We start from the raw sequence: 13943 nt of genomic DNA, 5'->3' as shown, positions 1-13943 counted from the left end.
ATAGGAAAATAATCAAGAGTGTGGTGTAATGTCACCCAACACAAAGTGAGGGTGTATTATTCCTCTAATTTCACAGCAATTTCCTTCCTGAAGACTTTCCCATAACGGAAGTTAAAGCTTTACCTCTGACATTTACAAAGTACCAACACTGGACACTCCTTCCAAAAATGCTAAATACTGTACATCTCCTCACAGAAAAAAATTATACTCATTTTTAAATCTGTTTATGTGGCTGTCTGTGATACAAGTCCCTGTGTAAGATGTTACTATAGAAACGATAACATAATAAGACACGTGTATTAATATTATCCTAAAAAATTAACCCCTTCTGAACAATCAGAATCTAGAATTCAACAGTGCTATTGTTTGAGGGATGTTAAAAAACTGGTAACAAGTGAAAAGTTTTATATGTAAGGATATTTCGCATATTAATTAAGACTTACACACCACTAAATATTCCGCTGGACAAATATCACATATAAAATATGTATTTTAACAAAATACCATACCACATACAAGGCATGACATGATGAAAGCTTTGCATTTTGTGGTGTATAGATGCTTTCCCCTTTTTCACTCTACATGAAATTAGTCCATTAATCATGTCTTAACCTTAAGGCTATGCTCTCAAATTTGACACTACATGTGAAAAATTGTTGTAATAAACAGCAGGGTAGCATTGACTCTTTTCTGGGCCTTATACCCAGACTTGGAAACCTAACTATAAAAAATGGCTTTGTAACTCTCCTATAGTCTTTGTCTTAATATTTTGCTGACTAAATACCACACTACTGGCTTACACGTAGTCACACGACTGTCCTGGAATTCACAAACATGAGATATAGAGAGATCCAGAGTGGCTTAAATGGCTTTGACTCATTCGCTGTTTTATTGTTTAGTGCAAAGTTCACAAGTCAAGGTGAGGTATTGAGATAACAATAATTTATTTAACTATAGCATAACAAAACAGCCTATGATCCCGATACAAAAACTAACCCTACCTATAAAACTAATACTCTCAGAAGTAACTACAGATGCGGCTCAGAGGAAATTAAAACATTCCATTGTTCCTCAAATGGAAATTTTGTGGCTTTCACATTCAAGGGTTATGCAAAAAAGATTTCATCCTTTTCCACAAACAATACACTGGAGAAACTTTTATTACATCTCTGAGGAGTCAGAGATTTTTCTTTATTCTTCTATTTGTCTTCTAATTATTGGCTATGCATGTAATCCACACATTACATAGACTTTTCTGGGTTGCAAAGAGATAAAGAAAAAAAGAGGAAATGGCCAAACTGTCACACAAAATATATATTTGCCTTAAGACCCATCTAGATCCATGGTTCTCAAAGTTGGATCTGTGAAGCACAGCCAGGAGTACGCTGTTGTTTTTATTTATTTATTTGTTTGTTTGTTTATCCATCCATCCATCCATCCATCTTCTACCGCTTACTCCTTTTCAGGGTCACGGGGAAACCTGGAGCCTATCCCAGGAAACATCGGGCACAAGGCGGGGTACGCCCTGGACAGGGTGCCAATCCATCGCAGGGCACACTCACACACGCTCACACACCCATTCATACACTACGGACACTTTAGACACGCCAATCAGCCTACCATGCATGTCTTTGGACTGGGGGAGGAAACCGGAGTACCCGGAGGAAACCCCCGCAGCACGAGGAGTGTTTGTTTATCTATTTATTTATTTATTTACAGTTGTGACATTACAAGTTTTTTTATTTTATATTTATTTGTTATAATACCATATTTATTGAGCTGTTTTTGTTATTAGCATATTTGACTTGAATGAGTTTAACACAAATGTCAACATCTCAGAAACAAATAGCCTAAAAATTATTAATAAACATATATGAGTGGAAAATTCTCCAGTAAATTGTCAAATATTACTTTACATATCTAGAAAATTAACATCAAAATGTCTAGAACTTTTTTTAAAACCATAATAGCGGTCCCTGACTTTAAGTTTTGAAAACTTGTGGTTTCAAATCTTTCCACAATTCTACCAGATTTACCTTAAAATAGTGGGAAATAAGACCTGAACTGAGGAAAATCTGTATAAATTAAGCAAATAGTCATGACTGAATTCTCTCTCAATCTTAGATGAAAGAAGTTGTATAAAAACGTATAACCATAAACCCTAGCCTAACCCTAATTTTATCCATCATAACCATTTGTATGAGTTGAATGAATAGTAATAGGCCTACATTTGCAGGTGTAAGGCAAGGTGTCGTCTGTGTTTCTCTCCTGGGAGATGCTGGATGCCCTCTGAGATGTTGTAATTAAGTTAAACCATACTGAGAGTGATGATTAGAGCCCAGGAGAGAAGCGGTTTATGTCTTTGCAAAGTAGGTTATGTAACACTAATTAGTAAAAGAAATGTTCTAATTAGCTTAGCATAATCAGTACACAGCTGAATTAATCAGATGATTGTAATCAGGTCTGTCAGCTATGTTTTTGAATAAAGTGGGTGTTTTCTTAATGGATATTTTCAACTACTGAGATAAAATGCAGAGATATAAAGGTACACATAAGAGATATTTAAATAGATTTCTCCTTTTATTGGCGCTTTGTAGTTAGTTCAGCTTAGTGTAGTTTACAAACAAAAGCAATGGGTGAGACTATATTTGGGGTCCCATTTGTGGCTCAGTGATATTACATATACAAATATGTATGTAAAGTATGAATATGTATATAAAGGTGAAAGATATTTCAAACATAAAATGTGTCCTTTGAAACAACCGATGTGTATATTTTAGAAAAATATCTTAATATATTAATAAAATCTACATTATATATACCACTAAAGGCTCACAGGTCTAGGGTCACCAGTTCATTCCTTAGCTTGGGTTATTGTCTTTATGGAGTTTTTGTGTGTGTTTGCCCCATGTGGGTTTCTTCCAGGTTCTCCAGTTTCCTTCTACCTCCCAAAAAAGCATACTGGTAGGTAGATTAGCCATTCTAAATTGCATATATTGGTGCATATGTGTGTGTGAATGTGCATGGAGCCCTGTGCTAGATTGGCATCACATCCAGGGTGTATTCCCCGCCTCGCACCCAGTTACACCTTGACCCTGACCAGGATGAAGTAGTTAATGAAGGTGAATAAATTAATCTAATATTACACAGGTTGTCCCATCATCAAGCACCATTAGAGAGAGAAAAAAAAGGCAAAACAAATGCAAAAGCTCAACATGTCCACCATTTTTCTCAATACACAAATTTAGATGTAATATCCAGTCAGTAAACGCAAAGTTAATGATTTCAGTGTCAATAATGCACTGAAGAAAATGTTCAACATTCCTAATTTTCTCAGCATATAAACTGCTGTGCATTTAAATTGACTTTGATTTCATATGAGCAGAATGATTTGGATACATTCTTCTATGCTCAGATACATCATGGTCTCTAAAAATATCTAAATATACATGAACCCTATGATGCTGGACTTATGGGGCACCCTGTACTTTATATACTATAACAGGGGTTCTCAATATAAAAAAACTGAACTCCCTCAATAAAGATTTAATTTATGAGCATAATCCAACTATTCAAATGTGTCTAATAATATTGGCTAATTATTAGAGCCATATAGCTTTTAATGTCTGAACTTTTTGGATGAAACCCGTTTAATTAAGGGTAGGCCAAACATAAATAGGCTTAAACAGCTTTGGAATTGGTCGGGTTTGATTTCCACTGCTGTAACAAAATAAAAATAAAAACCATGTACACCCTGGCTAAGTTTCACAAACCTGACTTTGAGAACCATTGTCCTAAAATATTATGACTGGTGCTTCTAGAGGCAGTGAATTGTAGAGATGCTGACAACTCATTCTAAATACTCTGAAAGTCGTCTGCATCCATGATTTAACCCACTCAATAGGCCTTCTGTAGTAAGAAAATAAACCGGCTGTGAATTAGCAGTCATGTGTGGCTTGGAATAAGGAAGCGTGTCCAGCCAAAAGCACTTACTCAGAGCAAAACATCAGTATATAACTCCTGGCTCCGAAACATGGTGAGGTGAACCACAAGGGTGTGATTTTATTATAATTCTATCATTGTTGCTCTTCTTTGTAATGTTTTTTTCATACCAATGGTCTCAATGCAGCCACACACATTTCTTCTGATTCCATGATTCTTCCATGGTTTTGTTTTTGAGAGAGAAATATCGGTTTCACAGAAAAAATAAAGGCATTGACTCAGACCGAGTTGACATATAAGATTTTGTCTTTCCAGTATTAAGAGAAATTATATATAATAAAAATAAAATATTACTACCACTGTCTCTTTAGAATACATGCTGATCTACCATGACATTACGTATTACCAAAATACATAGATAAAAATACATTTCTTTACATAGAAACATTTATTCAAAGCAATGAGGCAGAATTATAATCCAATACCAAAACTTTGGACAAATCTGATTGAGTTTCATTATCTTAACACTTAGTGCACACAAATACACACATATTAATGCTTAACTTTCCTTGCATAATTGGACTAATCCTTAGTGTAACAGTAAATAATGAAACCTTTTACTGAGTCATATACAGTATGAATATCCATTAGTAAAAGTGATTATCCACTGACATTCTTTTAACTTATTTTTTTAATACCACAACTTGGTATATTAATTAAGATCATTTGCATCATGAAGAGTCTATGACTACAGAGACAGTGTAGGTTAGTCCAAATTGTAGATTAGAAGGTAAAATCTGGTAATTTGGTGTTCTTTTAGGGTTCTTGTTCCCAACATTAACCCTAAAGCAAACACCAATATACCGTATCTGTTACCCATGACCCATTCCAAAATTTAATGATATAAAATAACATACATAAATTATACAACTAAACTGAAAATTGCTAAATGTAATTATCTTAATAATGAAACTTAAAATGTAATGCTCAACAAATGTAGAAAACATTTTAAACACTGTCCCCGGTTTCTCCTCAAAAAACTGTTTGAGGGAATGCCACAAGAGTGTAAAGCTGTCATCATGGCAACTTTCAAGAATGTAAAATATGTTTTTCCCCCCAGTTCATGATTTCTTATGTGTTAGTTCATGGTAATTAGTAAATAAAAAGGAGATTTGTTGAAACTTGTAATTGGTATTGTATAGTGGAACATCTGAGAGTTAAGGGCACTTACATTGCTCAAGGGTCCCTGTTTGTCTGTCTGTATATATCTCTTGTATCCCCAAACAAGGAGCAAGAAAAGTAGGAAATTTCCTTAATTTAACTACATCCTTTCACACAGTAACAGTTTCCTGGCTTGAAATGACTCACCATGCACAAATGCTACATCTTAATATAATAGGACTGACAGTTCAGGCGCACTGCTTAAATCTTGCATGTTAAATTTGTTTAATTCTTACGGCCAAAAACAACTTGCTGTCTTTTCACCATGACAGATGAAAAAACTCAATAAATTGGGGCCCTTATTATGTGGTTTGAATTTAATTACGGTTGCTCAGATTTTTCCGTCCAGACTGTTTGAAATAAACCAGAACAAACACTGACTAAAACACTAACCATTAATCTCACATAATAAAACTTACAAAATATAACCATAAGATCAGGTAGACAAACAAGCAGGAGAGATGTATCAGTGTATTAGTTCCCTAGTGAAAAGGAAATGGTGTTGTGTCACAATTCAGTATTGTGTAGGGTCTGCAAAAACACTGCATCTGAGATCTTACCAAGATTAAACAAAAAAACAGAACACATCAGAAATCACATCAAAACTAAAAATAACAATAAAACTTCCAACACATCAAATCAAAAACACCAAATCAAAAACACAACATCAAATTTACAAAAACAACACCAAACAAAAAATAATAATACCAAATCAAATACACAAGAGCAAATCAGAAAACATATTAAACCAAAAACACAACAGCAAACTAAAAACATAACAAAACTAAAAAGCATAAGAACAAAACCAAAAACACAAAAGCAATCTAAAAACACAAATCAAAAGTCAAATGTAAACAAAGCAATCAGACTTCCTCATGGATATGATACATCTAGTTACTGTATATAACAAGAAAAAAAGGTATAAATTCATTGGTATGCTAAAACTAAATAAAGAGTCTAGACTGGGGTGCATAACTTATCTTCATCAAATGTACACCCCACCACTCACTGAGGAAGACCGGACACTGCATTTTCCCTCCATGTACCAGCAAAGCTCATTTATCAAAAGCATCCTTGTATTCCCAAAAAATATACCTCTCTCTGACGACTACTCTCAAAAGTCGCCTAACTCAGGAATTAACAATCACACTTTCCAAAAATATGGTTCCCATTAATGTATTTTAAGACTGATACTGAGACTACATTAAACCAAGAAACTCACTCAAAAACAGGCTTACTTGCAATTAGCATGCAGTCCAGCAGCTGACAAATGCCTAAGAAAGACTAAAACACCTGTCCTGTGTTTGACAAGTTCTCCAATGCAACTCATAAGTTTGAGATTTATAGCCACGTCCATTGTCCACTCACTGCCTCTCTTATCCAGATACAATCAAGTTGTGGAGGGAATTGAACAGGAAATAAATTCCAGCTTTGAATTCTGTCTCCTGCTGCATTAAAAACAACAGTTGGTCCTTTGAGAGCTGCCTGATTAGAGTTCAAACCGAGTACATGTGTATTTCTTTGTCCAGAAATTGAGAATGTGAGATGAAGGAATGGTCCATCTCAAGGTATCACTTCACGATGGCTTTATCTATCCAAAATGAATGTTTGCTCATAACAGTCAAAACACGAACATTTACGTGATTTCACTCGCAACCTGCTCTGAAAACAGATATGTTTTCTTTAAAGAAGTAAATGTAGTAGACAGGACATTTTATTGAATGTGCCTTTCTAGCATCAATGCCTTCATTAACTTTGTTCCCACAGTTCACTAACTTAGTGTTCATTTTCATAAGCAACCTTGTGAGAATTTTTGTTGCCATAAATTTGTAAGTGCAACTCAATTTACTAGCAAAGCTGTCATTATCTTAGCAATCTTACATTGTAACAAGTCCTTTTTTAGCTTTGTTACTAACATTAATTCAGTTAGATAGCTAACTTTCTTTGCTAACTTTGTTTTCACAGTGTAATTAGCAGAATTAATTACTTTGTTGGCTTAGCATGCTTCATTAATAACTTGTCAAGTTATACAAGCCGTTTATGATTTAGCTATGAAGAAAAAACTCCACTGAAGTTAACGTGAGATAAGCAACTATGACATTTTTCTTCATTGCACAAATAAAAATATACATGCTTTGTACAGGGTATGCCGTAACAGAGATTTCGCTTTTCTAAAAGAACTCTTAGTAAAAAGCAGTTAAGAAAACAGCAATCCTAAAAAAGACAGATGCAATACTTTGTATGATGCAATTTGTTTGATTTAAACATAACATTGAACCGGTTATGTGAATAACCAAATGTGGTAAAAGTACCCAAAATCGTCAATTGAGTAAAAGTGTCCTTACTCACCTAATTAATCATCTGGTAAATTATGAAGTACAGCTTCAAATTCTTCACTCAAGTTAAACCAGAAAAGTATAAACACTTCAATCACACTGATTTTTGTTCCTCGTGGTAAATTACTGACTCTTTCACAAAGGAACTTTGGAAAACTTTTGCCAAGGCTAACTAACAGCAGCTTTATTCCTAATCTCACAAATTTGACCTTGTGTACTAATAATTAAATGATGCAAACAAGCTCAAAGCTAATAGTTAGATTGAGAAATACAATGTGTATGAGGGATTGTTAAGTGTTACCACATTTTAATATGTCTTTGCTATCTAATATATTAATGCTCTGTTGCATTCTCTATGTAAAAACTGTATTAATACATTTACCTACATTTGAATTTATAGGAGAAGTAAACTTGCTGATGAGAATGCTTGATCAGTCAAGGCAAAATGTTTTTTCCACCCTGTGTCATTAGCATTAACGTTACTTTGTACACAGTTTTCCTGTCATGCAGGAGTTCTGTCACCATGTACTGAGATACCAGTGTAAATCACAGCATAAGTGATCTCATAAACAGTTTTGATGGACAAAGGAATAAACAATAACGCAAGTTTATATTTTACATGACCGGCAATTAACTGCTTAATTAAATAATATCTATTTGGGCTGTGAGAGTGTATTCATATTATTTATTTTAATTATATGGTTTTGAACGTCAGTTAATTTTTCCAAACAGTAGACATGTTGATCAAAAATCGAGCAAAAGACATATTGAGCAAAAAAATTAACTTTTATTTTTGGATTTTGGGAAAATGCAGACATTGCTGAGACAGAAGTGTATTTTACTCTGGAGGTTCTGGCTGAGCTCATTTTTCTCCCAACTGAGACTGATTTAAAACCAATCCTTTCTCTCCTACAGTAAGTGCCTCCTAAAATTTCAGTGCATGTCAGAAAGTCCCTGCACCTGCCACTCCATTCAGGTTAATTCTGATGTTGCATGCCATCACAGGAATGATGTGCTCAGCCCAAATTACACAACAGCATGTGTTGGGCTTCTAAAAGTGGAACTGCAGCTGACAAATGCATATACTCAGTTACATATTGTGGCAAGTTGAAAAAGTCAAAATGGATTAAGAAACAAGACGATGTAGGACATTGCATCATTTTAATGATTTCCTACATTTCCTACAATTAAGTACTAATGGAGTAATTGCATACAGCCTTTTTAAGTTCATCTCTTTGGTATGAGGCTTAATGGTTCCTTTTACAGTTGTAAGAAAAACATTTGAACCCTTTGGCATTACCAGGATTTAAGCACTACTTACTAATGGAATATTGTCTGATCTTCTGTTGAACTCAAGGACAAACAACTCTCACTTGACAGATATTTGTTTATGTTACTACTGAATATAACATTGGCATTTGAACATTCACTGTCTAGGTTTAAAATTGTACATAAACCTCTGGGCTAACAAATTCTCTATAAGATAGAGAGTTCATATTAATGAGATGAGACTGGAGGTGTAGATTTTAGAGTTGCCCTGCCTATCAGTAAAAAAAAAAAAAAAAGGCCCAGACACAAATTGTATTTACTGATCAATAATATCTGTTCATGTAAATCATGCCCCAATCAAACATATTTCAAAGGACAATTGAAATAAAATTGTAGACATGCATGCAGCTGGAAAAGGATGTTACAGGCTTGTGGGAAAATGTTGTATAGACTGAGATTAGGTTTTTGGCAGAAGTACACAGAATTATGTTTGGAGGAAACATCAAAACCTCATTGTATCTGTGAAACATGGTGGTGGGAGCATCATGAGTTGAGGCTGCCTCAGGATCTGGAGAACTTTTTTGTGATCATTGATGGAGCTTTGAATTCAACAGAATGTCATGGTGGTGGTCCATCTAATAGTCTAATAGTAGTTGGATGATGCTACAAGACAATGACCCCAAACACACAAATAATATTATTTGCAAGAAGAAGAAGAAGAAGAAGAAGGAACTTTCTGTTTATGCCTAAGACCCTAGCTGAGGCATGACCTTATATATAAAATACACTATATACCTAAAGCTCAAATATACTGATGAACTGAGAGGTTTTTTTTAAATGATCTAAAATTCTAAAATTCTTCATAAGAGTATTAACAGCAGCTACAGGAGATGTTTGGGAGGTTTTTGCTGCTAAGGCAGGCTCTAACAGTTAAGAAATGAAAGGGTTAACATACTTTTTCTAGCCTGAACTGTGAATATCAATGTATTTGACATCAATCCATTATTATGACTTGAAGATCAGGCTGCAGAAATCCAAGTAATTTCAGATGGTTCCCAAATGTTTTCTTGATTGTTTAAATTTTTGATTGTTGTTTAGATTTTGTTTTAAATATCTTGCATAAATTATACAAATGCTTTCAATATTCCCTGTGTGAAACTAATGTTAATCTCATGTGTTTCTTTCAAAGATGGTGATAAAACCACATTTGGGTTTTGGCTTAGAAAATCACACACTGTACATAAGCTCACTCCCCTTTGAGAACATTTCAGGATGTTCTGCAAGCTTCTGTCACGGTTGCAGCAATAAAATGCCTGGACATATGCTCCTCCTGACATTGTCAATTCACAGACAGGCCCGAGGCCCTCTGACAATTAGTGGCAGCATGCTGGCATCTTAAAGGGTAACTTTAATAATAAATAAGAGTTATTAGTTTTCATTTTGACCTGGATAAATTCTCAATCTTAGTCATGACCCCAGAATTTTCTCTGGTTTTTGACCTTCAGCAGATCCCATGTGCATAATGACTATAGCAAATGGATGTGTGAAATCTCCATTTCCTTTCTGGGTAGTCTAATTTCACTCACATTTTCTGGGCTCCTTTTACTGGACTGTGGTTGTCAGCATGGAAAGAATAGGCCATTACAATAAACGGCCAGTTAATAATGCACATCGTGCAAGTCAAACTCTGTCTGAATTTGTCTATACTTGCTATGTTTAGAATGTGAGTAAATATTATGAATATCCATTGGTTAAATAATAATAGGACATTTTCTGCATTTTTATTTTAGATTTTTTTTGGTTCTATATTTAATCAAATATATTATGCCTGGAATTGGTAAACTATACAGAAACTTAGACAATTTTTATACATATAACTGCAAAAAGCAATTGGACACATAAATATAATTTTAAAGAAATTAGTCATTTTTAGACCTTCAAACTATATGAAGTCTCTGATCCACAGACATCACCAGATGTTGGAAATCATCCCTTGGGATACTCTGCCAGGCCTGTTTCTCCTTCAGTTTTGTCTTCAGTAAGTGAAATGCATGCTCAGTGGGATTGATGCTAGGTGATTTACTTGGCCTGTCAAGAACCTTCCATTATTTGGCACAGAAAAATGCCATATTTGCTCTATAGCAGGAGTAATGTTGTAGACATTGTCTTCCTTCAAGATCCATTGTGTTTTGAGGCATTTTGCTGGAGCATAGCAGATTACTAGCAAAGAAAATGCTCAGGATTAGGGGTGTAATGATCCAACAATTAATGATAGGCCTACCCCAAATTTTGGTCAAAGTGGGTCACACTTTGACATCCTTTCAAACATCTTGAGATTCCTTCTACTGTAGAAAGAGTTACAAATATGTAACACCAATATAGGACTAAAAATGTATACTGAATGAATGAATGTACTCTCAATGTTTAATTGCAGCACCATTTTCACAGCATGTATAACTAAAAAATTTACTATGACATTTCCTTTATATTTATTTATAATATCCAGTAGACCAAAATGTGACATCCTGTCGTAACTGGGTTCTTCTATACACTTCTGAACTCATCCCATGGCTACATGCCGATATGTTTCACAGAGGAGCTTGAATGCTTAGGATCATGAGGACTTACATTTTAGTTTTTCATTTCTCTGGTATATGTTACATCTAGTATAGCCACATCTAAAATCAAAGCAAAATGGTTTGGTAGCATGCACTAATGATGCTGGCACATGCAGCTGGCCATGAAATAAATCAGGCAGAAAGATTTTCCAATTACTTTTGGTTCCCTAGTCCCCCAAGCCAGCCCTCTAGCTTTTGTTAGGGAGTCTTGTACGTTTCATCACTAAACCTAGCCAATTTTCACAAAAAATCCATTGACTGACACTGAAAAGGATTAGCCACAGATCTTTCCCTGATGCTGTCAGAAAACTTGTGAGATTTTCATGTTTACTTGCCACTAACTTCTCCAAAAACAAAACTTTGAAATAACTTTTAAATATGTGATGCAGAATACTTTTTCAATCCAGTAACTATATCTTTCCTTGAAAAGCTATGTGCATACACAGAATAATGGATAAGATATCAATCCAAAGACTTGCGTTGTAGGTTGATTGGCATTTCCAAATTTTCTGTAGTGTGTGAATTGCTATGTGAATGTGTGTGTGATTGTGCCCTGCGATGGGTTGGCACCCCATCCAGGGTGTTCCCCGCCCCGTGCCCCGAGTTCCTTCGGATCCCCCACGGCCTTGTGTAGGATATAAAAATGGATGGATATCAGACTGCAACCATCAAGATTCTGTGGTTTGTGGCCAGGAAAGTGTACAATAAGCATCAGACACTTTGTGGTGAAGTGTATGAGGCTGAGACTAAAAAGTATGAGGCTGTAATTTGAAATTATATGGCTACATAAAAAGGTCAATTGAATTCTTAAATCTGATTGTTCAGAATGTGTTGATTACTTTTATATTACAGCATTTGTCACAGGAATGCTAGCAGCAATTACAATCACAGGTTTATATTTATTGTGCTTGTTATGAGTTGTTACGTTATAATTTCTAAAGCAACAGTTCAGTCCCAGGACTTGGCAGATACTTGGCGGATAAGTATAATCTAATAATAAGCAGATTTTAAAAAGTGTTTAAAAAGTGAAAAACATTATCATTAAGTTCTCTGTAAGCTTTGTAATGGTTAGAGGTAAAGCTGTTTCTTTAAGTCTTCATGACAGAGGATGTTGCACTTTGTGGTTTCTTGGAAAACAGCTGCAGCATTTTTTTTTTTTTTTTGTCTTATTAAGTTCAATAACAGGTGAGGAAACCATTGAACATAAGTGATACCAAGAACAATCTGATTTTACCAAAACATTTTTTGTGTAATTTAGTGTTTTTTAAAAAAATTATTATTATTGAAAAAGCACACAGAACATTTTGCATTAAAAGAAAGAAAATTTATTTGATCACTATTGCACTACAGGACTTAGACAGATACATAAATCAAATGGGATAAAATAAAATAAATACATAGATAAACAAATGAAATAGTTGTAATAATAATAACAACAGAAGCAGTAGCTGTAGATTTCCTTCTAAATTTCCAAAATTTCTTTGACTGTAGATATCCAATTCTTCCACATAGACAAAGTTACAGGTTTAGCATTATTAGTCCGTGCAGATGACAGTGCCAGATATTGTATCTCCAATAAAGAATGTAGATAATCAAGGTTTCCAACACTGAACTAGTATCTTCTTTACAGAAGTCATGGCAGCTAGCCAAAATTTCTATACATTCTCACTTAGAGGAAATTGAGAATTATCATTCAACAATGAAATAACAGGATCTTTGAGAAAACAAATCCTAGTAGCCTTGTAGAAAACATCAAGCACTATATCCCAGCATTTTTGCATATCTGGACAGTCCCAAAGCATATGTATCAAAGTCTCCAGGCATCCAGGTCCACAAAAATTACAATATGGGTAACGTGGTTAGATATGCTCTGTGAATAACTTTAAAATTAATGAATTGGTGGTTAGGGTTTGTGGATACATGGACTGTATTATCCCACACTGTATCTCATTCGATGATTCTGTATAAAAGTTCAACCAAGCTCTAGCTTTAGGAAAATTAAGATTTAAGAAGCAAAGATAAAAATAAGAAACAGTTCCTGTGCTTGGCGCATTACAAATCCAATTCACTATCAGGTGAGTTTGAAGATTTGTACCCCAAGGTACATTATAAGCCTTTAACGTGGCACATAGTTTAAAATATAAAAATAAACTGTTATGCGAAATATTAAATCTTTCAATTAAGTTTCAAAAATCCAGAATTGATTCCTCTTCTTTTATGTCATTTAATGTTAGAATGCCTTTTATAGCCCAGGAAGGCTGCACAAAAAGTTGTCTGCCAGAAAGTAAATTCAAATTGTGGCAAATAGGAGTTCATACTCCTATTAGCCATATAGTTGTGCCATATATAGTATATATAGTGTGCCATATAGTTTTAGATGAAAAACAAGCTTCTATCTTTTTAAATATTTGGAGAGTGTAGGAAAGTATAGGACCATGAGCTGTGTGAAAACCCTGAAAATAAAAAATCTTGCAAAAGAATTGGTGAAATGCGCTCTTTTTCTATTTGTTTTCATGAAGACTGTGAGCAAGGATCAAACCATTTCATGACTGAGAGC

Source organism: Ictalurus furcatus, chromosome 10, assembly GCF_023375685.1.
Source record: "Ictalurus furcatus strain D&B chromosome 10, Billie_1.0, whole genome shotgun sequence".
NCBI classification, from domain to species: Eukaryota; Metazoa; Chordata; class Actinopteri; order Siluriformes; family Ictaluridae; genus Ictalurus; species Ictalurus furcatus.
This window is presented reverse-complemented; position numbering follows the sequence as displayed.